Source organism: Caretta caretta, chromosome 1 (assembly GCF_965140235.1).
Source record: "Caretta caretta isolate rCarCar2 chromosome 1, rCarCar1.hap1, whole genome shotgun sequence".
In the NCBI taxonomy this organism is placed as follows: domain Eukaryota; kingdom Metazoa; phylum Chordata; order Testudines; family Cheloniidae; genus Caretta; species Caretta caretta.
The window spans coordinates 16,052,002-16,074,831 of NC_134206.1; the positions used below are offsets into that span (position 1 = coordinate 16,052,002).

A 22,830-nucleotide genomic window follows, 5' to 3' on the forward strand; every position below is an offset into this window, starting at 1 on the left:
TCTCATCTCCCTAGGGTGCCTGCGAGCATATCAGGCGGGGTGGTGCCCGCAGCCTGGCTGAAATCAAGTGTCAGGTCTTCTCCCCCACTTAAAAGCCCCAGGCGGGCGACCTTAAATCCCAGCTCAGAACAGCTGTAAAAGGGGGAAGTCACTGTCCCAGCCCCCCGCGCTGCACCTGATCCTCCCTGGACACACACACACACGGCTCCCTCCCTGGGCATGAGTCTCAGCCAGCGCAGGCGCAAGCTGCCTGCCCCCCCGGCAGCCCCTCCCCGTGGAGGCCGGGCGGCGCTGCTGCCTGGAGCCGGCACACGGCGTTGCAGCTGCAGAGCGGAGGCAACATCTGGCCGCTCCGCCGCTGACCGCGCCGCTCTCGGGACAAGCCCAGCCAGCAGGTGAGGGGCGCAGCGGGGGCGGGCCGGGCTCTGCTCTCGCAGGCTGCAGGGCCACCCGCTCTGGGCATCAGACCCAGGCACGGGCGCCCTGGCCATGCACCGGGCGCCCAGCTCGGCAAATGCACCGCCGCGGGGAAGTGGCGTGGAGCTGGAAGGGGCCGGTGCGGGAGCCAGCGTGTTGCCATTTGCATGGAGTGTCCCTCCCCCAGCCTAAAAATCCTCCTCCAGGTGCAGGGGCGGGGGTGCCTGGCTGCCTGGGGGGGATGTTTTCCCACCAAAGAGCCAGCGTTCAAGGGCAACGACTAGAGAAATGCGGAGTCTGGTGCCTGCCTGGCTCCGAGGGGGGAGGGGAGCATCCCCCCCCCCCGTGTCTATTCTTCTGCGGCTGGTTGCGGGGTCTCCGGCTGGCTTTCCATGTGTTCCCAAGTTTGCGGCGTGCCTGTCAGGCCGCAGGAGCCGCAGAAGTGTTCTGCCTCCGCTCTGGGCTCGGGCAGGCTGGTGGGTGCTGGGTTAGGATCTTTCCTTGAACTCCCCGGTCCAAGGGCAGCTGGCTTCGCCTCAGGCCATGAGCCCCTCGGCAGAGCAAGAGCTCTTGGAGTAAGTGGCCTTGCTGGTGTTTGCCCAGGGATTTCATGTGCGCTCCTCCCTGCAGCCTGTGGGAGCCTTTTCCAAATTTAAACACCATTTCCACTACCTATAGGAGGCAACAGCCATCGCCATGCCAGCCCCACCCAGCTCGAATGCTAAGGAGCTGATGCTTGGGGTAAAATGGCGAGGGGGAGCTGTTCTGGGTGACAAGGGGAGCGGTCCCAGAGCTGAGGGCCCTCTGCTGATGAGAATCCCCTGCTGCCAGAGGTCCCCAATTCAGGAACACTGCATAGCTAATTAAGCACCTAACTTTAGACACAGTATTCCCACTCAAGTCAACAGTGCTCGTGTGCTTCAGGTTAAGCATCTGCGTAGGTACGTTGCTGAACTGGGGCCGTAGCCTCCTGGGACCGTCTACACAGCAGAAACACCCCAAAAGGCAGGGAGTCTGAGGGCCCACCGTGGGGCTACAAATAGCAGTGCAGACGTTTGGACTTGGGCTGGAGCCCAGGCTCCGAGACCCTCCCCACTCGTTGGGTTTCCAGGCTGGGGCTGAAGCCCGAGCTTGGGCTCTGACACAGGCAGCAGCCGCTAGCAACAGGGGAACATTTTTGGCAAAAAAGCCTAATGTAGATACCCATCCAGAGACCCCCATGCACGGTCCTGTGTTAGGGCAACTATGGGTCCTGCTGCTGCCGCCTGCTCTGACCAGGGGTCTGATTCACGGAGTTGCTGAGCACCCCCACCTCCAGCTGAAGTCAGTGGGAGCTGCAGCCTGCAGTGTGAAGAAAAGGAGTACTTGTGGCACCTTAGAGACTAACCAATTTATTTGAGCATGAGCTTTCGTGAGCTACAGCTCACTTCATCAGATGCATACCGTGGAAACTGCAGCAGACTTTATATATACACAGAGAATATGAAACAATACCTCCTCCCACCCCACTGTCCTGCTGGTAATAGCTTATCTAAAGTGATCATCAGGTGGGCCATTTCCAGCACAAATCCAGGTTCTCTCACCCTCCACCCCCCCACACAAATTCACTCTCCTGCTGGTGCTAGCCCATCCAAAGTGACAACTCTTTACATAATCAAGTCGGGCAATTTCCTGCATAGATCCAGGTTTTCTCACATCCCCCCCACCCCCATACACACACAAACGCTCTCTCCTGCTGGTAAGAGCTCATCTAATGCTATTACCAGCAGGAGAGTGAGTTTGTGTGTGTATGGGGGTGGGGGGATGTGAGAAAACCTGGATTTATGCCTGAAATAGCCTGACTTGATTATGTAAAGAGTTGTCACTTTGGATGGGCTAGCACCAGCAGGAGAGTGAATTTGTGTGGGGGGGTGGAGGGTGAGAGAACCTGGATTTGTGCTGGAAATGGCCCACCTGATGATCACTTTAGATAAGCTATTACCAGCAGGACAGTGGGGTGGGAGGAGGTATTGTTTCATATTCTCTGTGTATATATAAAGTCTGCTGCAGTTTCCACGGTATGCATCTGATGAAGTGAGCTGTAGCTCACGAAAGCTCATGCTCAAATAAATTGGTTAGTCTCTAAGGTGCCACAAGTATTCCTTTTCTTTTTGCGAATACAGACTAACACGGCTGTTACTCTGAAACCAGCCTGCAGTGTGTGACACCTCTGAAAGTCAGGCCCCTGGTAGTTAAAATGCCCGCAACTACCAGCCCTGCTACTGCTGGTGAGCTGAGCCAGAGGGAAACTTTTGGTAAAGAAGCCTCAGATAGACTTCCCCTTAGACAGCTAGGAGCCAGGTACGCTGCCCGCTCTGTAGGGATCACAGGTGCAAATGCACACAACTAATTTACCTGCCTTGCATGTCCTGCAGGGTGTGGCTTACATGCTTGGCACTCAGATTTATCACCAAGAACAGAACTGCCTATTCGCTCCTCAGTGTTCTGAGCTTTGTGGTGAGGGAAAGTAAGCGGTTTGTTTGGGGATGGGGTGGGGGTGAATAATCGGACACGAACCAGAGGTAAAAGCAGGGCAGTGATCAGGAAACTTCCTGTTAAATTCTCTGGCTGCTTTTTCTTGCTGCATCTGTCTGGCTGGAGTAGGGAGGAGGACAGGGAAAGTGCTCGTGGACCACTCTGAAAAGAGGTATGTTTCTGGAAAGGGGCAGGGGTGTGTTTGTGTGTCGCCACATGGCTGAGCTGGTGTTTTATCTGGCAGGTGGCGGTGTTCCAGCTGCCCGATTTTTATTGCTACACAGTTGTGAAACCAATAGAGATTTCAGAGGGCCATGCTGTATGTGCTGGTGCTTGTTAGCATAGCAATCTTCCATGTGGCTGACTTTGTGCTTGAGTCAGCACAAGGCAATCCTCTCTCTAGGTAACCGATTACTCTGGCTGAAATCACATGCACAAGTAACATCACCTGCTGCGAGCGTCTACAGCCAGATCATCCCAGGATTGGACCCTTGGTGGTGGTCATGATGGAAGGTCAAAGACAAAAGAGCTGGCACAGCTAAGAACCAGGGACCCTGGCCAGATGTGTGTCTGTCCAGCTGCGTGGCAGATCCACACAGAAAGGCCACTGGCTGCTGTTCACAGCTAATGAATTTAGTCTTTCTGCTTAAGCTGTAGAATCTGTGCTTTGAAGCTAAAGATTGAGGGTTTGATTCCTGTTGACGGCCCCTCCAGAGAGGTGATTATCCTTGGAAGAGGTGCAGGTGGTGTACTTTGTAGCACTCAGCTGAGCGGAAGGAGAATCTCCATTAGCTGTTAGCAGTACAGGGTCTATGACCCAACACTGAATAGTTATAAATATTTGTTGTAGAGGGCAGCAGTGTGCGTGCATGTGCATGGTTGCATGCACACACACAACAGTATATTACATGTTTGCTCTCTAGCTATGCACATATTACATGCATGCTTCTTGTTTGCTTGACTCGTAGGGTAATGGTTATTTCTGCATGCATTGGATGTCTTTTGAAACATGTGCTGTTTGTCCAGACTCCTTATCTCTGGCAGGAGAGAGTGGAGGAGTAGAGAACTTCCTAGCTGAAGAGCACAGCAGAGGTGAAACTGAAAATACAGGGCTGGGTTATTCTTGAGGTAGCTCTTGTTTCTCTGGATGGTGATGTAACAGGCCATTTTGGTGACTTGTGTGAGGAAAAAGAAAAGGAGTACTTGTGGCACCTTAGAGACTAACCAATTTATTTGAGCATAAGCTTTCATGAGCTACAGCTCACTTCGTCAGATGCATTCAGTGGAAAATACAGTGGGGAGATTTATATACATAGAGAACATGAAACAGTGGGTGTTACCATACACACCGTAACCAGAGTGATCACTTAAGGTGAGCTATTACCAGCAGGAGAGCAGGGTGGGGGGAAAACCTTTTGTAGTGATAATCAAGGTGGGCCATTTCCAGCAGTTGACAAGAACGTCTGAGGAACAGTGGGGGGTGGTAAGGGGGAATAAACATGGGGAAATAGTTTTTACTTTGTTTAATGACCCATCCACTCCCAGTCTCTAGTCAAGCCTAAGTTAATTGTATCCAGTTTGCAAATTAATTCCAATTCAGCAGTCTCTCCTTGGAGTCTGTTTTTTGTTGAATTGCCACTTTTAGGTCTGTAATTGAGTGACCAAAGAGATTGAAGTGTTTCCTCCGACTGGTTTTTCAATGTTATAATTCTTGACGTCTGATTTGTGTCCATTTATTCTTTTATGTAGAGACTGTCCAGTTTGACCAATGTACATGGCAGAGGGGCATTGCTGGCACATGATGGCATATATCACATTGGTAGATGTGCAGGTGAACGAGCCTCTGATAGTGTGGCTGATGTGATTAGGCCCTGTGATGGTGTCCCCTGAATAGATATGTGGACACAGTTGGCAACGGGCTTTGTTGCAAGGATAGGTTCCTGGGTTAGTGGTTCTGTTGTGTGGTGTGTGGTTGCTGGTGAGGATTTGCTTCAGGTTGGGGGGCTGCCTGTAAGCAAGGACTGGCCTGTCCCCCAAGATCTGTGAGAGTGATGGGTCATCCTTCAGGATAGGTTGTAGATCCTTAATAATGCGTTAGAGGGGTTTTAGTTGGGGGCTGAAGGTGGTGGCTAGTGGCGTTCTGTTATTTTCTTTGTTGGGCCTGTCCTGTAGTAGGTGACTTCTGGGTACTCTTCTGGCTCGCTCTGTCACGTTCACCTGCACATCTACCAATGTGATATATGCCATCATGTGCCAGCAATGCCCCTCTGTATTTCTTGTGAGGTCCCTTTGCTAGATAAACCACTACCCTGCTGCTGCCCCAAATTATTTAGTCTGTACCTGGCTTTTACAGTAGCAAGCTCAGTCAGAGGCGCTATGATACCAGAATTGAATATGGAGTCCCTGAACTGCCCATCTATCTAAGGTTCTTATATGGCTCCCATTACTGCGGTATCTGAGTGCCTCACAATCTTTTAATGCATTCATCCTCCCAACACCCCTGTGAGGTTATGAAAGTGCTGTTATCCCCATTTTACAGACTGGGAACTGCAGCAAAGACAGGCTAGGTGACATGCCCAAGCGCACACAGGAAGTTTGTAGCAGAGCAGGCAATCAATCCTGATCTCCCACGTTTCCGCTGCTGGTCCTGTGGGCCTGCCTGTGCATGCATGAAACGATTTAGGAGAAGACCCTGTACGTCTGTGAAGTCAGCAAAATTCACACTTTAGGAGCATAAAGGTCGGCATGGCCCATGAAGGGAAGGGCACCGTGGAAAGCTTTCTGCTCAAGGCATATTACATTTCTGACTTCACATTGTGCAAATATTATTTCACTTCTGGCACCCTTGTGATGTCCAGCCACATCACCTACCTAAGAGACGGATTTGAATTTACCTCTTTATAAAACAATAGAAACACCTAGGAAATCAAAACCTCCTCACATTAAGAGCCTGTTAGATTCCCAGGCTTTAGGTCGGGCCCTATGAGAATGTTCAGATTGTCCTTCCCTGACTTTTGAGTGCAACCATAGCTCTGGCCACTGGTGCATGTTGGTTACCATACAATCTCTAGTTACAAAAAGAAAAGGAGGACTTGTGGCACGTTGGAGGCTAACAAGTTTATTTGAGCATAAGCTTTCGTCAGCTACAGCTCACTTCATTGAATACATCCGATGAAGTGAGCTGTAGCTCACGAAAACTTATGCTCAAATAAACTTGTTAGCCTCTAAGGTGCCACAAGTCCTCCTTTTCTTTTTGTGGATACAGACTAACACTGCTGCTACTCTGAAACCTGTCTCTAGTTACATGCTCACAGCTGGTTATTTCCAGGAGTCCCTGCCTCCTTCCCTGAGCACTGTCTACCCCAGGTTCTTTTCTGCAGAACTGCTGCTTAGCCATTCGGTCTCTAGTCTGTAGCAGTGAATGGGATTCTTCCATCCTAAGTGCAGGACTCTGCACTTGTCCTTGTTGATCCTCATCAGATTTCTTTTGGCCCAATCCTCCAATTTGTCTAGGTCACTCTGGACCCTATCCCTACCCTCCAGCATATTTCCCCCCCTCCCCCCCCCACACACAGTTTAGTGTCATCTGCAAACTTTCTAAGGGTGCAATCTCCAGGGTCAGCTCCTGTAACTCTCGCAGGGGGATAGCCTGCGGCCTCTTCCCTTCCCCCCCCTCAACTCTTTGGTGCTGTCAGCCCCTCCTCACATCTTACGACTATCTCAAGCAGAAGTCTCCTCTAACTGCATCCTATAGGATATGACCCTGGGGGTGAGGTCCTGAGCATCCTTATCTTGTGCTCTGGGGTCACAGGGCTAGTTTGGCAGGCTCTCTCCGCAGCATCCCAAAGCCTTGTGGGAAGTTCTAGGAGCATGGGAGGCCACAGGCCTGCTCTACAACACAGGGATAAAAGTCCTCCACCCTCACTAGGTCCCAGAGCTCAGGCTGCAGCCCAAGCATCTACACAGTGATTTTTCAGCTCTGGTTGACCCAGGCCAGCCGCAGGTTTTATCCCTATGTAGACCTAGCTTTAGGGGCCTGGACAGTGCTTGGATGCAGCAGGGAGAGCTGCTCCCATTACCCTGACACAAGCACTTCCAGTTGATTAGAGACAATGGGCCAAGATTGCACCAGGGGAGAATGGGGGCAGCTCTATTGAGTTCTTTGGCACTCCCTTCATTTGCACCAGCTGAGATTCTGTGTGTGTCCCATCCCTCCCATTCCCCACTGCAGCAAAGTTAGCCCTTTCCTGCCTTTAGTTTTCTCATTCACCTCATTGCTATGTATGTAGCTGGGGCCACTTTAATACTGACCTTGTGCTAAATCAAACCTCTGCTGGAGTAGAGTCATTGTGTTAAACAGTAGGCCTGATTCTCCAGCCTTGGGATATGGGTAGCTCCCCTTGATTACAATGGAAATGGGAATTACTACCTTCATGCTTCTGACTTAACTCTTCTCCACCCCTTTTCTTTCAGCAGGGGTTTTTCTCCACCTGCCCCAAAAAGCAAGATTTTCTTTATTGGGAAGAGACTAGGGGTTTTTGTCTACACTGAAGTTGTCAACAAAACTTTTGTCTTTCACGAGTACTTAAAAAAGCCCCCCCACGAAAGACAAAAGTTTTGCCGACACAAGTGGCAGTGTGAACACGGCTTCGTTGGCAGGAGCGCTCTTGCGGAGCTGGAAGTATTTGGTTGGCAAAAGTGCCGACAAAGTACTGACAAAGAGCGTTTACATGCTGACTTTTAGCAACAAGGCTGTGTCAACACAGCCTTGTTGCTAAAAGCTGCATATCCTTTTTTTCTGTTTCTTTCCCTTTAGATGTAGCCTGTTAATCTCCCAGGCTTCCCCCTCACGATGTGGATTGACACTTACCTTCTAATTTTTACTGAACTGCTGCTACAAATCACTGTACCTGTCTTGGAATTACTGTGGGATGGGGAGCCTGCATCCTTAGTGCTAGAGAAGATACCTTTGCAAGGCATAGTCATACTGACCCAGGGGTCTAGCTGGATGATGATCTGGGCATGGGACCTGTTTATTGAACCTGATCCAATTCCTGTTATCTTTAGTGGAAGTTGGACTAGGTCCTTGGTCTACTCTGGAGCAAACGTGCTATGTATATTTATGGTGCGTTATAGGTGGTTTATGATACTCTGACTTTTTCCCCCTAGAAAGCATCATGCAATGTAATGTCTTTTTCTATTCCCTGACATGCCCAGAGGTGGTGAATTTTTATTACTTGTGCCATTTATTATCCCACCATATAATTTTATCCTGCTCCCTTTTAATCATTCCAGGCAGTGTAACTCTAAACCTATTTCTTCACCAAGTGTCCTAATGCTCTGGTACAGTGTCCGAGTACCCAGACCAGGAGAGGGCATTCAGGTAATTTGGGAAAGCCCTTCCCTCTCCTTAGTAGTGTCAAGGGAGGAGATCCATGCATTTGTGACCTCCTGCTGAGGAACAGAGAGGGGGATTCAAGAGTGTGTATCAATAACTTAAGGGTGAACCAACATTAAAGGGATATTATCCCCAAACTAAGCATTATAAACACAGGTTTCAGAGTAACAGCCGTATTAGTCAGTATTCGCAAAAAGAAAAGAAGGACTTGTGGCACCTTAGAAACTAACCAGCTTATTTGAGCATAAGCTTTTGTGAGCTACAGCTCACTTCATCGGATGCATACTGTGGAAAGTGTAGAAGATCTTTTTATATACACACAAAGCATGAAAAAATACCTCCCCCCACCCCACATTAATTTTAATTAATTATTTTTTCATGCTTTGTGTGTATATAAAAAGATCTTCTACACTTTCCACAGTATGCATCCGATGAAGTGAGCTGTAGCTCACAAAAGCTTATGCTCAAATAAGCTGGTTAGTTTCTAAGGTGCCACAAGTCCTCCTTTTCTTTTTGCGAATACAGACTAACATGGCTGTTACTCTGAAATCTATCTATAATTAATTAATTAATCAGCCCCTCCAGGCCTTCAACAGCAGCTTCTTGCCCCAGGAAAAACCCTCTGGCAACTAAGGCCTTGCTAAGGAAGGCATGTCCCGGAAAGCCCAGCACAGTCAGTCTGCGCAGAGCTGGTTTTACCAGTTTTCTAGAGCTCTGTGAACAGTGCTCCAGGGGGTACCAGCTGGCTTACAAAGCAGCCAGCAAGCAATTAAGGGCTTGATCCTGCAGTTCTTACGCAAGTATAACTCTCATCAAAGTGAGTGGGACACTTGCTCAGGTGAAGGCTGCAAGATCAAGGCCTTATGCAAGGTGCCGAGGTGCCTTGCACCTGTTGCTGGGGTCTAGCGTCAGCCCGTGCGGCTATGAAGTCGCCCAGCTGATCATTTTCTAGGCCAGAGGTGGGCAAACTACAGCCCGTGGGCCACATCTGACCTGTGGGACCGTCCTGCCCGGCCCATGAGCTCCTGGCCGGGGAGGCTAGCCCCTGGCCCCTCCCCCACTGTTCCCCCTTCCCTGCAGCCACGGGGCCGCACGGGCAGGGCTCTGCGCAGTGGGGCTGCGTGGTCATGCAGGACAGTGCGTCTGGCTCTGGCTGTGCGGCTCCAGACATGCTGCTCTGAGTGGCATGGTAAGGGGGCCGGGACCAGGGGGTTGGATATGGGGCAGGGGGTCCCGGGGGGCAGTCAGGGGACAGGGAGCAGGGGGCGGTTGGATGGGGCAGAGGACGGGGAACGGGGGGGTTGGATGGGGGTAGAGTCCTGGGGGGGTGGTCGAGGCTGGGGGGGGGGGGGTCCTGGGAGAGGACGGCCAGGGGACAAGGAGCAGGGGGGGTTGGATGGGTGGGGGGGTTCTGAGGGGGCAGGAAGTGAGAGGGGTCGGATAGGGGGCGGGGGCCAGGCTGTTTGGGGAGGCATAGCCTTCCCTACCCAGCCCTCCATAGAGTTTTGCACCCCGATGTGGCCCTTGAGCCGAAAAGTTTGCCCACCCCTGTCCTAGGCTCTTCTTGGCGATGTCTCATAGCAGGGTGCTATTTATATTGGGGTGGGGTGAGGCGAGGCAGGGGAGCGAACAGAATTAGTGGTCATGAGAGACTCTGATGTAATCAAAAGCAAACTTCTCCAGTGCCTGGGGAAGTGAAATTCTCTGACTTGTCATGGGTAAGTCTCAGAGGATCCTTGTGATATGCTTGTCTTCTGTAGGGTTGCTGCAGGCATGTGGGGTGCTTAGAGACACTCTCTGTCCTTTCTAGGCCCAGGTGGGACCCCCACTGAGAGAAGGCAAATTCCTGCTCAAATAAATTGGTTAGTCTCTAAGGTGCCACAAGTACTCCTTTTCTTTTTGAGCGTACCTTGGTTCCTTTGTTTAAAAGAGCCGTAGCTGGGGTTCTCCATGCCCCCGACAAGGGGAAGGTAACATAGCCTCACGCAGCCGGCTTGTGTTTATTTATGTCACGGTAGCAGCAGGGGGCCCCGTCGGAGATCAGGGCCCCATTGTGCTAGGTGCATAAGTGCACATAGTAAGAGACAGACCTTGGGGAGGTCACCGCGCAAACAGACACCGGAAGTATTATCTCCTTTCTACAGGTGGGGAACAGAGGGTACCATCTACACTGTGCTAAGTGATAAAGGAGCCCCGGTATGGCCCCTGGCTGGCCCAAGTCAGCTGATTTGGGCTCGTGGGGCTTGGGCTGGGAGGCTGTAAACTTTCAGTGTGGACGTTTGGGCTTTGGGATTCTGTGAGGGGGGAGCCTGAATGTCTATACTGCATTTTTATAGCCCTGGAGCCCCCACCCTCCCGTCAGCCTGAGTCAGATGGCCAGGGCCACCCACAGGTCTTCTATTACAGTGCCGCCATGCCCTGAGGGTCTGAGGGCTTGTCTATACGAACTTGTGTTTTTGGCAAGCTGGGGTGTCAGTCTACCTAGCTCTAGTGTGCCATACACTACGTGTCCATGTGGGTCCTGCTGCCGTGCACTAAAAGCTCCCTCGTGCACTTTGATCCACTCTGCTTGGAAACAGGAGTGGACCAAACTGCACTAGGGAACTTGTAGTTTGCAGCAGAAGGGTCCACACAGACACCCAGGGCAAGGCAGTTACACCTCAGCTTGCCGCGAGCTAAGAAATTGTACAGACAAGCCCCAAGACTGTGGGTACGTCTACTGCATTGTACACCCAGGTCTGTGGACTTGTACTTGTATACTTTGTGTTCCCAAATCCGAGCTTGAGTGTCCACGCTGCCTTGTAAATCCAGGTTTACAATTTCTGGACGAGGGTCACACAGCTGTACGAATACGTCCATACTTGACTATGCAGATCTTCTGACTCAGCTCTGTGGCGTGAGCTGTGTCCACACTGCAAAATGACCGGGTTTGGACCCAAGTCATAGTGGGACTTGAGCACTGATCCAAGCCCCTAGCAGAGTTCTAGGACCCAGGACCTGAATGCTCGCTGGCCCGTGTTAGGCTCATTCATGTGTGGATGGAAAGGGGGCTTGGGCTCAAACCTGAGTTAGAGCCTGGGCTTAGTGTGGACATAACCTAAGTGACTTGCCCAAGGTCACACAGGGAATCTGTGGCAGAGCCAGGAATTTAACCCAGGTCTCCTGGACCGGGTCCAGTGCCTGAACTACAAGACCCTCTTCCCCTCTCTCTCTCTTAGGGACTGTTGTGTGAGGAACTCCTGACCCCTAGGAACTATTGCTCAGATGTCAGCCTGACCCAAAATCCTTGATCCAAACCAACTCCCAAGCTTTATGACAGGTAGGTCCCAAGTTTGTAGCTCAGATCTCTCTCTCTCTCTCTCTCTCTCTCTCTGCTTTTGTTGTTTGTAGGTCGCTGTGGGTCTTTATGGATTCTGTAAAATGTCCTGCTGACTTCCCTAGGAGTGGGAGGAGGTGCTGGCCGTGCTAAATTGCTGTAGATTAGCAGAAGTCTTTGAAATATGATGAGTTAAGCCCTCTTCACCCTGGCCCATGCAGGCGGCTCCTTCTTATCCACACAGGGATAAGACTTCTGTGGAGTCCTGGAGAAATCTTTTTAACACCGCCTACAACGTTTATTCACAATGGCAGGAGATGGGACACTAGATGGTGTGAGGGGGAGGGCTCTGAGTTACTGCAGAGAATTCTTTCCCCGGTATCTGGTTGCTGGGTCTTGCTCACATGCTCAGGGTCTAACTGGTCTCCATATTTGAGGTCCAAAAGGAATTTTCCCCCAGGCAGATTGGCAGAGACCCTGGGGGGTTTTCACCTTCCTGTGCAGCATGGGGTAGGAGTCACTTGCAGGTTTAAACTAGCGGAAATGGTGGATTCTCTGTGACTTAAAAAGAAAAGGAGTACTTGTGGCACCTTAGAGACTAACCAATTTATTTGAGCATGAGCTTTCGTGATGCATCTGATGAAGTGAGCTGTAGCTCACGAAAGCTTATGCTCAAATAAATTGGTTAGTCTCTAAGGTGCCACAAGGACTCCTTTTCTTTTTGCAGATACAGACTAACACGGCTGTTACTCTGATCTCTGTAACTTGATGTTTTAAAATCATGATCTGAGGATTTCAGTAACTCAGCCAGAGATTAGGGGTCTATCACAGGAATGGGTGGGTGAGGTTCTGGGGCCTGCAATGTGCAGGAGGTCAGACTCACTAGATCATCACAATAGTCAGTTCTGGCCTTAAAGTCTGTGAGAAGCAGCCCGTCACCTGAGAACTGTTTGAGGCCTGATTCTCTCTCTAGTTACATGTGGGAGCAAGGTGCCGTGTGGCTGTCAGGGAGGTGGCTAGTGCACAAGGCCTGAAGGGGGGTTGCTGCTGTGTGGTTAAAGTCTCCGTACATGGAGTTACTGCCCCTTTATAAACCTTCCTCTGTTCACTCAGGTGACACCAGAACAGGTAGGTGACTTTTGCTCCACTAAAGTTGCCCCAGAGTTGCTGTAAAGTGAATGCTCGTCATTGGAAGGGAAGAGCTGGCCTGTACCCTGCAATGATGTACCGCGCAGATGAAGTGAGCTGTAGCTCACGAAAGCTTATGCTCAAATAAATTTGTTAGTCTCTAAGGTGCCACAAGTCCTCCTTTTTCTTTTTGTGAATACAGACTAACATGGCTGCTACTCTGAAAGCTCAGGGTGGGTTAGCAGCTAGCAAAGCCCACGCGTGCTGCTCTGGGCCGCCATGTTAAGGGGAAATGCTAAGGAGAAGCCTCAACAAACCCGTGCAGGAAAATGCCCTGCCACACTGCAGCCTGGGCAGGGGTACAGCGTCCTGCCATGCCCACAAATCCTAGGCGAGGGCACACGGCCACGCCCACATGAGCTGTGCGTAGGTAAGGGGAACAGCTCCTTAGAGCTACGTAAAATGTGTCACGTGGGGGCAGGGACCTGGGCGGCCCATTCCCAAAGCAATGTGTCACCGCGTGCGGTGCGGCCCTTTGCCGTAGATGCCCCCCAGCCACAAATAAGGCTATGCCCTCGTTGTGTCCCATAGACAGAGCCTGGTGCACCTCCCGTGGCATGCCACTGCGCATGTGGCCTTAACGTGATAGGTATGATCCTCAGACACTCTCCTCAGCCCGGTACATTCTCCCTCCATCCTGGCTGGGGTGGCCAAAGAATAAATGCATGGATCCGTAGTGGGAATGCAGGCCCTGCTGTCCAGCATGGTGTGAGCTGTGGAGTGCAGAAAGGGCAGGAAGAACTTTTCAGCCCAGAAACTGCTGTAACATGGGCTGGGGCAATGTACGTTGCAGGCCCCCAGTGAGAGTCTACTATGTATGCATCTGATGAAGTGAGCTGTAGCTCACGAAAGCTTATGCTCAAATAAATTGATTAGTCTCTAAGGTGCCACAAGTCCTCCTTTTCTTTTTGCGAATACAAACTAACACGGCTGCTATTCTGAAACCTATGTACATAGTAGACTCTCACCGGGGGGCCTGGCTTGGGGAAGGTTTTACACTAGAGTTGTTGGGTGAGCCAGAACCATCCCCAAACACTGGGAGATGGTCTCACCTGGATCTGGACTTTGTGACTGGCCTACAAGGGTTGAGCTAAAACCCTGGATGCAGAGATCCTGGAACTCTGGGAATGTCCTGAACCAGAGGACACCTCCCTAGATCTATAGTGCTGCATAATTTAACCAATGGGAAAAAAATTCATGGCCCTGCCACACCTGTGGGAGGAAAACAGCTGAGGGCGGTCCTGCAAGGATGCAGAGCTGGATAAACAGAGCACGTATCGCCATGGTGACTAAGCCAATTTAGATATCTATCAACTCTTAATTAGGGGAGTGCACCCATTGTAGTTACGCCAAGCCTGTGTTGGCATTGGGCAGTGAGTCACTACTAAAGGTTGAGCTGAGCATATGCTTCCCCATGAGTCTGACAGCTTGGTCTTCGTTGGCTCTGTTTTCATTTGAAAGAAGAATGAAACTCTCTCTAGCCTTTGGAGTTGCAAGGAAAGTCTTCAAGATGTGACCTGCGGCAAGGATGTCTGCCTGAGTCTGCAGACAGCCTGGAACTTCCTTGTATCAGGAACTGCCGTGGTGTGGTATATGTGTCAAATGCTGTCCATTGTAGTGGCTACTAATGTGCCCTATCAACTCTTCAGTGTTGTGGTCCTAAAACAGTGACTGTGATCTCTTTGGCACTGAGCTAGCAGCATGGATATTTACGGCTCTGTAAATGATTCTTACAATAGTGGGACCAAGGGTAATTGGAGGTTCAGCGTGGGCATAGCCATGTGCTATAGTTTATCTATGCTAGGAATTCTCTGGAACAGTGAAACTTCAGTTATCTGAACCCCAGACCTCTCAGTCCTGGTCCCCAAAGTCCATTACTTCCACTAAAAGCTCTTCTGCCCGACCTGGACCATTCCCCTTGCCCTCATGCCTCAATTATCTGAACAGTATATGTCGAATGTCTAGACCAGTGGCTCTCAACCTTTCCAGACTATTGTACCCCTTTCAGGAGGCTGATTTGCCTTGCATACCCGCAAGTTTCACCTGATTTAAAACCTGCTTGCTGACAAAATCAGACATGAAAGTACAGAAGTGTCACAGCCCACTATTACTGAACAATGGCCGACATTCTCATTTTTACCATATAATTATAAAATAAATCAATTGGAATATAAATACTGTACTTACATGTCAGTGTATCATATATAGAGCAGTATAAACTGGTCATTGGATGAAATTTTAGTTTGTGCTGACTTTGCTAGTGCTTATTATGGAGCCTGCTGATGTACCCCCGGAAGACGTATGCGTACCCCTGGTTGAGAACTACTGGTCCGGACTGGTGTCTGTAGGGGCCCAGTCCTGCTCCCTTTGTAGACAATGAGGCTCTTTCCATTAGCTTTAATGGGAGATTCTTTTGCAGTAGATAATACAAGTGTATGTTCAGTCCACACCTACAAAGACAACATCCCTGTATTGCCAAGGGTAACCCATATGGGTACTAACAGGGAGTTCCTGGGAAACCACCACAGCCAGGCTGGACATATCTAACAGCTTGTAAGTAACACAACTGGCCTGTATTCAAAGCAAAGCATAAGTCAGGGGATGGCTAGTGATTACAATAGGCTAATAAGTAATCAGGTCTGCTAGATGCCAAATGATCTAGACCATAAGCTCTTTAGGGCATGACCCTCAGGCTGAACTGAGACTCCGGGAATATCACAGTCCCATTACCCCAGCGCAGAAGAGAGACTCAAAGGCCTTTTCCTCTTGGGTGTCTTTAGGTGGTGAATGGGTGTGCGTGTCCACACAATCTGAATGTGGATGGGAAGAGATGTTTATATATAGGGGGTCTGAATATCCTCCAGGTCATAGTCCCCAGCCCCTTTTCCTCCCAGAATATAATTATCCAAATGCTCGTTTGTGACATTCCCTTGTGTCTTGTCTCAAGCCGGATTGAAAGCTCTCTGGGTATGGACTGTCTCTGTGTCTGTACAGTGAGGCCTGGAAGAAGATTCCTGTAATTTACCAGAGCTGTGATTTGTTACAAGCCCTGGGGAGTTATGGGCATGCTCAGAATGTGTGCTTCCTGGGCTCACTCTCTTTTACAGCTCCTGCTGCTGCTTGTAATTATTAACTGGCTTGTCATGAAGCAAGTGGGTCAGGGCTGCCAAGAGCACAGAGGGAGGAGATGAGGAATTGATACGCCAAGAAGTGTATTTTCCAAGGGAGGCTTATCCAGCTGCAGAGCTCAGTAATAGATGGTTCTTTACTGGTTGTATGCTGCATCTTGAGCTCTAGATCAAAAGTCATAGGGGTGGGGGGGAATCATAATAGCTTCTCCCAAGTTCTGATATGTGCGTGGGGCTTTGGAGCAGCCCTCTAGGCCACGTGTGCTGTATGTACAGCCTCTGTGCACAGCAAAGAGGAACGGTCCTCGGAGGTGGGCCAATTATGGCCTCTCCGTTGGGGTGTGCGGGGTGGAGCCAGAAAGGAGAAGGAGCCTTCCCGTCACACCAGGCTTTAGGGGAGCTAGGCAGAGTGTGTGCTTCCTGGGCACTCAGGGGGAAGAGCTATGCTCCATGCCAAGCTCACGCTGCAGATCCCTCTGATACCTGAGCAGGGTTAATGGATTAGTTCCCACTGGGGCTACTGCCGCACAGACACAGCGGGTAGCTAATGCCAGCGTTGTAGTGGGGGGTGGTTTGGGCATCTGGATGTGCAGAGATGTGTGAAGCACCCTGCTCCTACACAAGGCACAGGAGGAACTCCTTCCCCTTCCCCTGACAGAACAGCTGTGAAGGAAGGTATGGTAATTCCTGCCCTGCACAGGTTTCTCTTGTGTGGGGGAGAGGCTGTTGCCGACAGGCTTAGCTGATCCAGACAGGTTAACTGGGCTGGAAGGAGCTGGGAGTTTCGTGGAAACTTGTTTGCTGCTTTGAGCTTGGCTTTTGCCTCTTCCCCAGGGTTCCCCCTGAATTTCAGACTCAAAGAACCCCCAGATCTCCAAAGGGAAGGGGACTGGTCTTGCTTGGCGCAGTGTGGTCCAGCAGGTACAGCACGGGGCGGGGTCTCTGCACTCCATGCTCTGCCACTCACCCCCTGGGTGTCCTTGGGCAAGTCACTTCACCTCTCTGGGCCACTGTTTCCCCTGCCAATTCCTTGCCTGTCTTGTCTAATTATATTGTGCGTGTATGTACAGCACCCAGCTTACTGGGGTCTTGATCTCAGTTGGAGGCTTCTGGTAGATGCTACTGTATGGCAGATACATTTGCTCTGAACTCCCAACTTTCCCCCTCCTCACCCCTCGGCACATCTTCATCCCTCCCTTTTCTGCACCGTGCAGCCAGCTCTTCCACGGGAAGGTGGTTTTGCTGTTACAAATTGGATGGCGGCACAGAAAGGAAGCTGTGGCTTGAGCGTAGCAGATGCGGGCAGGGTGTGAGGCAAACGGCTACACTTCAGAGCGCAGGGGACCACATGGTCGATCTCTCACTGCAGAGTTCTAGGACTTTATATTGTCCGAGCACCTCGCATACAGCTCATTGGCGACAGCGTGGCGGGGGAGGCAGGTTTTCTCCCCACTTCACAGGTTGGTGCTGTCAAACAAGAAGCCAGAGACCTACTTTTTCTGGCGTGCCGGGCAGACACAACTCCACTGCTATCCCTCCCATCCGGCACCAGGCAGGCAGACGGCGAGTTGGGTTTTCCGCTTTTCTGCTAGATGTTTCTGTCCGTAGCCTTATTCTCCTGGCCGGCTCCCATTCCATGTGTGTTCTCGCTGATATGCAGATTGTGAGCTCTCTGGGTCCAGTCCAAGGGACTGTCTTCCTAGTGGCTTGTCTGTGCAGCATCTAGAACTACGGGGAGCTGCTCTTTGCTCAGAGGGTCCTTTCTCTACCACGGTGGAAAGCACCATAGTTTTCCCTGTCACTCAAGCCCATAATCTTGGCTTTGTCTTTCACTCTGCCATCATTCTTCCCCCCCCCCCCCCCCCCACACACACACCCAGGTTGTGTCTTCAGCTGTCACTTCTTCCTGCACAACCACTCAGCAATCAGACAGCAGCTCTGTGCCCATGCTGCCAAAGGTCTTGTCCAAGCCTTCATCTCAGGGCTTGACCTCATCTCCTGCTGTTTAGCCTAGCTGGCTCCTGCCATCCCTCCAGCCCATTCACAATGCTGCAGCTAAGATCACCTTCTTGGCCTGTCGCTCTGATTGTCACTCCATCTTTAAATCCCTCCATTGCCCCCCTGCCCCTTCACCTTGTCAAACATACCTTGTCCTCACTTACAAAACCCTCTACAGTTTATCCCTACTTTCCCTCTGCATCCTATTATCTTGACTCCCAGAGATTTGAGCCTCTATTGCCTGAGTCCGCTTTTCTTTGACAAGCGCTTTCCTGCTTTCTCTCCCTTACGAGTGCGAAAAGCTCCAAGTCACAATCCGTAAAACCACCACCACACCCTAGTCCCAGTCCCAGAATACAGGCAGGAGACTGCAACTTGCTAAATAAATACGTTGCTCTTACTCAGCGCTTTTCATCAGTACATCTCAAAGCGCTTTACAAAGAAGGCCAGTATTGCGATCTCCATTTTACCAGATGGGGAAACTGAGGCACAGGGTGGGACATGACTTGCCCGAAGTCACCCAGCAGGCCAGTGGCTGAGCTGGAAGAGACTGAAAGCTCCTTGAGGCGCGGACCAGCTTTTTGTTCTGTGTTTGTACAGCACCTAGCACAATGGGGTCCTGGCCCTGACTAGAGCTCCTAGGGGGTGGTGGTTATTTATTATTGTACTACTGTACCTCCTAAGTCTGCCGAGGTCCAGTCCAAGGGTCTGTCCATTAGCACACCTGCTTCTACTGCTAACTGCGGAAGCATTGCTGCTGAGCATTGTGCACATCCTGTCAGACTTGTTGTCTCTCTCACTCCGTTTGTTCATGTTCCCCTGTTCGGTCTTGTGGTTCAGACTGTCAGCTCCGTGGGCCAGGGACCATCACTTACCATACCTTTGCACAGTACCTTGCACAACAGGGCTTCCCTGGTTGAGGCCTTCAGGCGCTGTTGCAACAGAAGGGTTAAACAACCATGAAAGCCCCTTGAAGTCAATGGGAGACTTTCTGCTGCCTGTGGTGGGTTTCGGATCGGGGCCTAGGACTGCATCATTGCAATCACTTCCTCCTTCAGCATCTCTCGGAGAAATAGCAGCTCCCAGGAGATAGCAGCGCATTGCTGGGGGGTCTGGAACTGGGTGCCAGCAGTGTCCACGGGCTCTGCCTGTGCGCGGCTTGGCGGCTGGTGAGTGAATGCCAGGAATGTGCCCTCCAGTGACTCCCTAGGAGGAAGCGCTTCTTGGGCAGAGGATATCCTGCCATTGTCAGAGCTGTGCATGGAGCCCGGGTCCTGCTCTTTCCGCATATCCCAAGTGCTGGTAAGAGGAGGGGAGCGACACTCGTGGCAAGGCAGAGTGCCCCTGTGGAAATGCTTACGCCAGCTCTGCGTATGGCAGGGGAGGTGTAGCGCAGGGACAGAGAGGAGGTGCAAATGGCCTCCCCCATGCAGGGGTCACTGGGGCTGCACCAGCCCTGAAAGCTGCCCTGACTCATGCCCCAATTTCAAATCCCCCCGTGGGGACTTGTCTGATGCATCTCAGGGCTGAGAATCGCTTGCTACCTGCCTCCAGCACAAAGGAGTCTTGTCTGTACAAGCTGGGTGTCAGCCCCCTAACACAGCCAACCTGTCAGCCACTCTCTTCTGTGCTCCACCAGCCCCCTCTTTGCCTTGCAGGTTGATAACAGATGCACCCCAGTCTGAGTCCCTTCAAAGTTTCCCCCGTGGTATCTGGCCCCGATCGCTGGATACCCATGGAAATCCCAGATCCTGTGATCCCAGTGGGACAGTGTACCCTGGCTTTACCTTAGATCACTGCTGCTGTGTTACACACAGCACTTGAGTTCAATTATAAAACAAAAGGAAATGAGGTTCAAATAACCCGTAGGAGAGATGGGAAAATGGTTACGGAGAAAGCAAAATCGTAACATGTGTTCTAGAGACGAATCTTAACCAATGATTAACCTCTCGGCTAAAGAAGTTGATCTCGCCCAAAGTTCTCTTTGGCATTTGCCACCAAGCCTGACTGAGATCCCTTTTTCCTGAAGCAAACTTGCTGTCAGTTTACTTACTAGGTGAAGGATGCCAGGATGTCTGTTTGCACACCTGAATATATCAGAACAGACCTTTGTTGCTCACCTCAAGATAGGTTCCCCCCCATCTCCCGCTTTTTACCTTGATAGGTTCCCCCACCCCTCACTGGTTACCTCCTCCTGTTAGGTTTCAGAGTAACAGCCGTGTTAGTCTGTATTCGCAAAAAGTATTCTGATCTCAAAGTGACTATCCTTCAACAAAAAAACCTCGAAAACAGACTCCAACGACAGACTGCTGAATTGGAATTAATTTGCAAATTGGATACAATTAACTTAGGCTTGAATAGAATATAAGGGTTGGAAGGGACCCCAGAAGGTCATCTAGTCCAACCCCCTGCTCGAAGCAGGACCAATTCCCAGTTAAATCATCCCAGCCAGGGCTTTGTCAAGCCTGACCTTAAAAACCTCTAAGGAAGGAGATTCTACCACCTCCCTAGGTAACGCATTCCAGTGTTTCACCACCCTCTTAGTGAAAAAGTTTTTCCTAATATCTAATCTAAACCTCCCCCACTGCAGCTTGAGACCATTACTCCTCGTTCTGTCATCTGCTACCATTGAGAACAGTCTAGAGCCATCCTCTTTGGAACCCCCTTTCAGGTAGTTGAAAGCAGCTATCAAATCCCCCCTCATTCTTCTCTTCTGCAGGCTAAACAATCCCAGCTCCCTCAGCCTCTCCTCATAACTCATGTGTTCCAGACCCCTAATCATTTTTGTTGCCCTTCGCTGGACTCTCTCCAATTTATCCACATCCTTCTTGAAGTGTGGGGCCCAAAACTGGACACAGTACTCCAGATGAGGCCTCACCAATGTCGAATAGAGACTGGGAATGGTTGATTCATTATAAAAAGTAACTATTTCCCCTTTTCCCCCTCCCCAGTGTTCCTCAGACGTTCTTGTTAAACCCTGGATTTGTGCTGGAAATGGCCCACCTTGATTATCATACACATTGGAAGGAGAGTGATCACTTTAGATAAGCTATTACCAGCAGGAGAGTGGGGTGGGGGGAGAGAAAACCTTTTGTAGTGGTGTCAAGGTTCCTCCCCCACTCTGAACTCTAGGGTACAGATGTGGGGACCTGCATGAAAAACCTCCTAAGCTTATCTTTACCAGCTTAGGTCAAAACTTCCCCAAGGTACAAAATATTCCCCCCGTTGTCCTTGGACTGGCCGCTACCACCACCAAACTAATACTAGTTACTGGGGAAGAGCTGTTTGGACGCGTCCTTCCCCCCAAAATACTTCCCAAAACCTTGCACCCCACTTCCTGGACAAGGTTTGGTAAAAAGCCTCACCAATTTGCCTAGGTGACTACAGACCCAGACCCTTGGATCTTAAGAACAATGAACAATCCTCCCAACACTTGCACCCCCCCTTTCCTGGGAAATGTTGGATAAAAAGCCTCACCAATTTGCATAGGTGACCACAGACCCAAACCCTTGGATCTGAGAACAATGAAAAAGCATTCAGTTTTTTACAAGAAGACTTTTAATAAAAAATAGAAGTAAATAGAAATAAAGAAATCCCCCCTGTAAAATCAGGATGGTAGATATCTTACAGGGTAATTAGATTCAAAAACATAGAGAACCCCTCTAGGCAAAACCTTAAGTTACAAAAAAGATACCCAGACAGAAATAGTTATTCTATTCAGCACAATTCTTTTCTCAGCCATTTAAAGAAATCATAATCTAACACATACCTAGCTAGATTACTTACTAAAAGTTCTAAGACTCCATTCCTGTTCTGTCCCTGGCAAGAGCAGCATACAGACAGACACAGACCCTTTGTTTCTCTCCCTCCTCCCAGCTTTTGAAAGTATCTTGTCTCCTCATTGGTCATTTTGGTCAGGTGCCAGCGAGGTTACCTTTAGCTTCTTAACCCTTTACAGGTGAGAGGAGCTTTCCCCTGGCCAGGAGGGATTTCAAAGGGGTTTACCCTTCCCTTTATATTTGACAAGTGGTAAACACCCATTTTTTCATGCTTTGTGTGTATAAAAACATCTTCTGTATTTTCCACTTTATGCATCCGATGAAGTGAGCTGTAGCTCACAAAAGCTTATGCTCAAATAAATTGGTTAGTCTCTAAGGTGCCACAAGTACTCCTTTTCTTTTCTTCTCCTGTTAGCTTCCTTCTGAAGTCTCTGCCAGCTCTTTGTTAGCATTTGACTTAGAATGCTCAGAGACTTTGGTCTAATGCCATGCAATACACAGCGCCCGCCCAGATAAGTGTCTCCCATCCCCTGTCTGGAGGAGTTTGTATCAAGACGCGCTGCCTTTGTGTGGCCTGTTTTTTTAACTACAGACCTAGAGAACATCATTTTAAGTGTGTGTATACCTAACTCCTCATCTGTTCCCACACATACAGCTTGCAGTGGGGATGAAGACACAAGGTTTCATTAGACACCTTACATGACCCGCTTTGGTGAACTAGAATGTAAATACCAGGCACAGGGGATTCCTGTAACCCTGATGCACCCCTTAGGCCCTCTGCTAGTTGCATTCAGAAGTTCCTGGGTCACAGCTTGGCATGGCATAGAATCACTGAGGAGCAAGTCTGCCTTTGCATGCCCCCTCCTGCCCCTCTGGTTCACCCACGCCCTGCCCCAGAGCATCTCCCCGATGTGTGCCCCAGCTATAGAGACTTGTAAGCATGTCCTGCACCCCCTTTTTGCCAGCCTAACTGGTGCACAGGGGGCTGCAGGGCCAGGATGGTTAGGACCCTAACTTGTCCACACATGTCACGTAGGTGAAATTGGGGTCCCCACTTGCAATGTTAAAACCGCCTGATGAAACCACCCTCAG

The 22,830-nt window shown here is 50.3% G+C and overlaps 1 protein-coding gene across 2 annotated transcripts in view; it reads left to right on the forward strand.

The window, feature by feature from the left end:
- The first annotated feature begins 257 nt into the window (after window positions 1-257).
- Window positions 258-22,830, forward strand: part of CAPN5 (calpain 5) — a 137,269-nt gene continuing 114,696 nt past the window's right edge. The window contains exons 1-2 of one of the 2 annotated variants that reach the window (XM_048840187.2): window positions 258-395; window positions 11,548-11,648. The gene's annotated coding sequence lies outside the window, so the exon portion shown is untranslated. The remainder of the gene's footprint in view (window positions 396-11,547; window positions 11,649-22,830) is intronic. The other variant, XM_048840197.2, reaches the window with a different exon arrangement.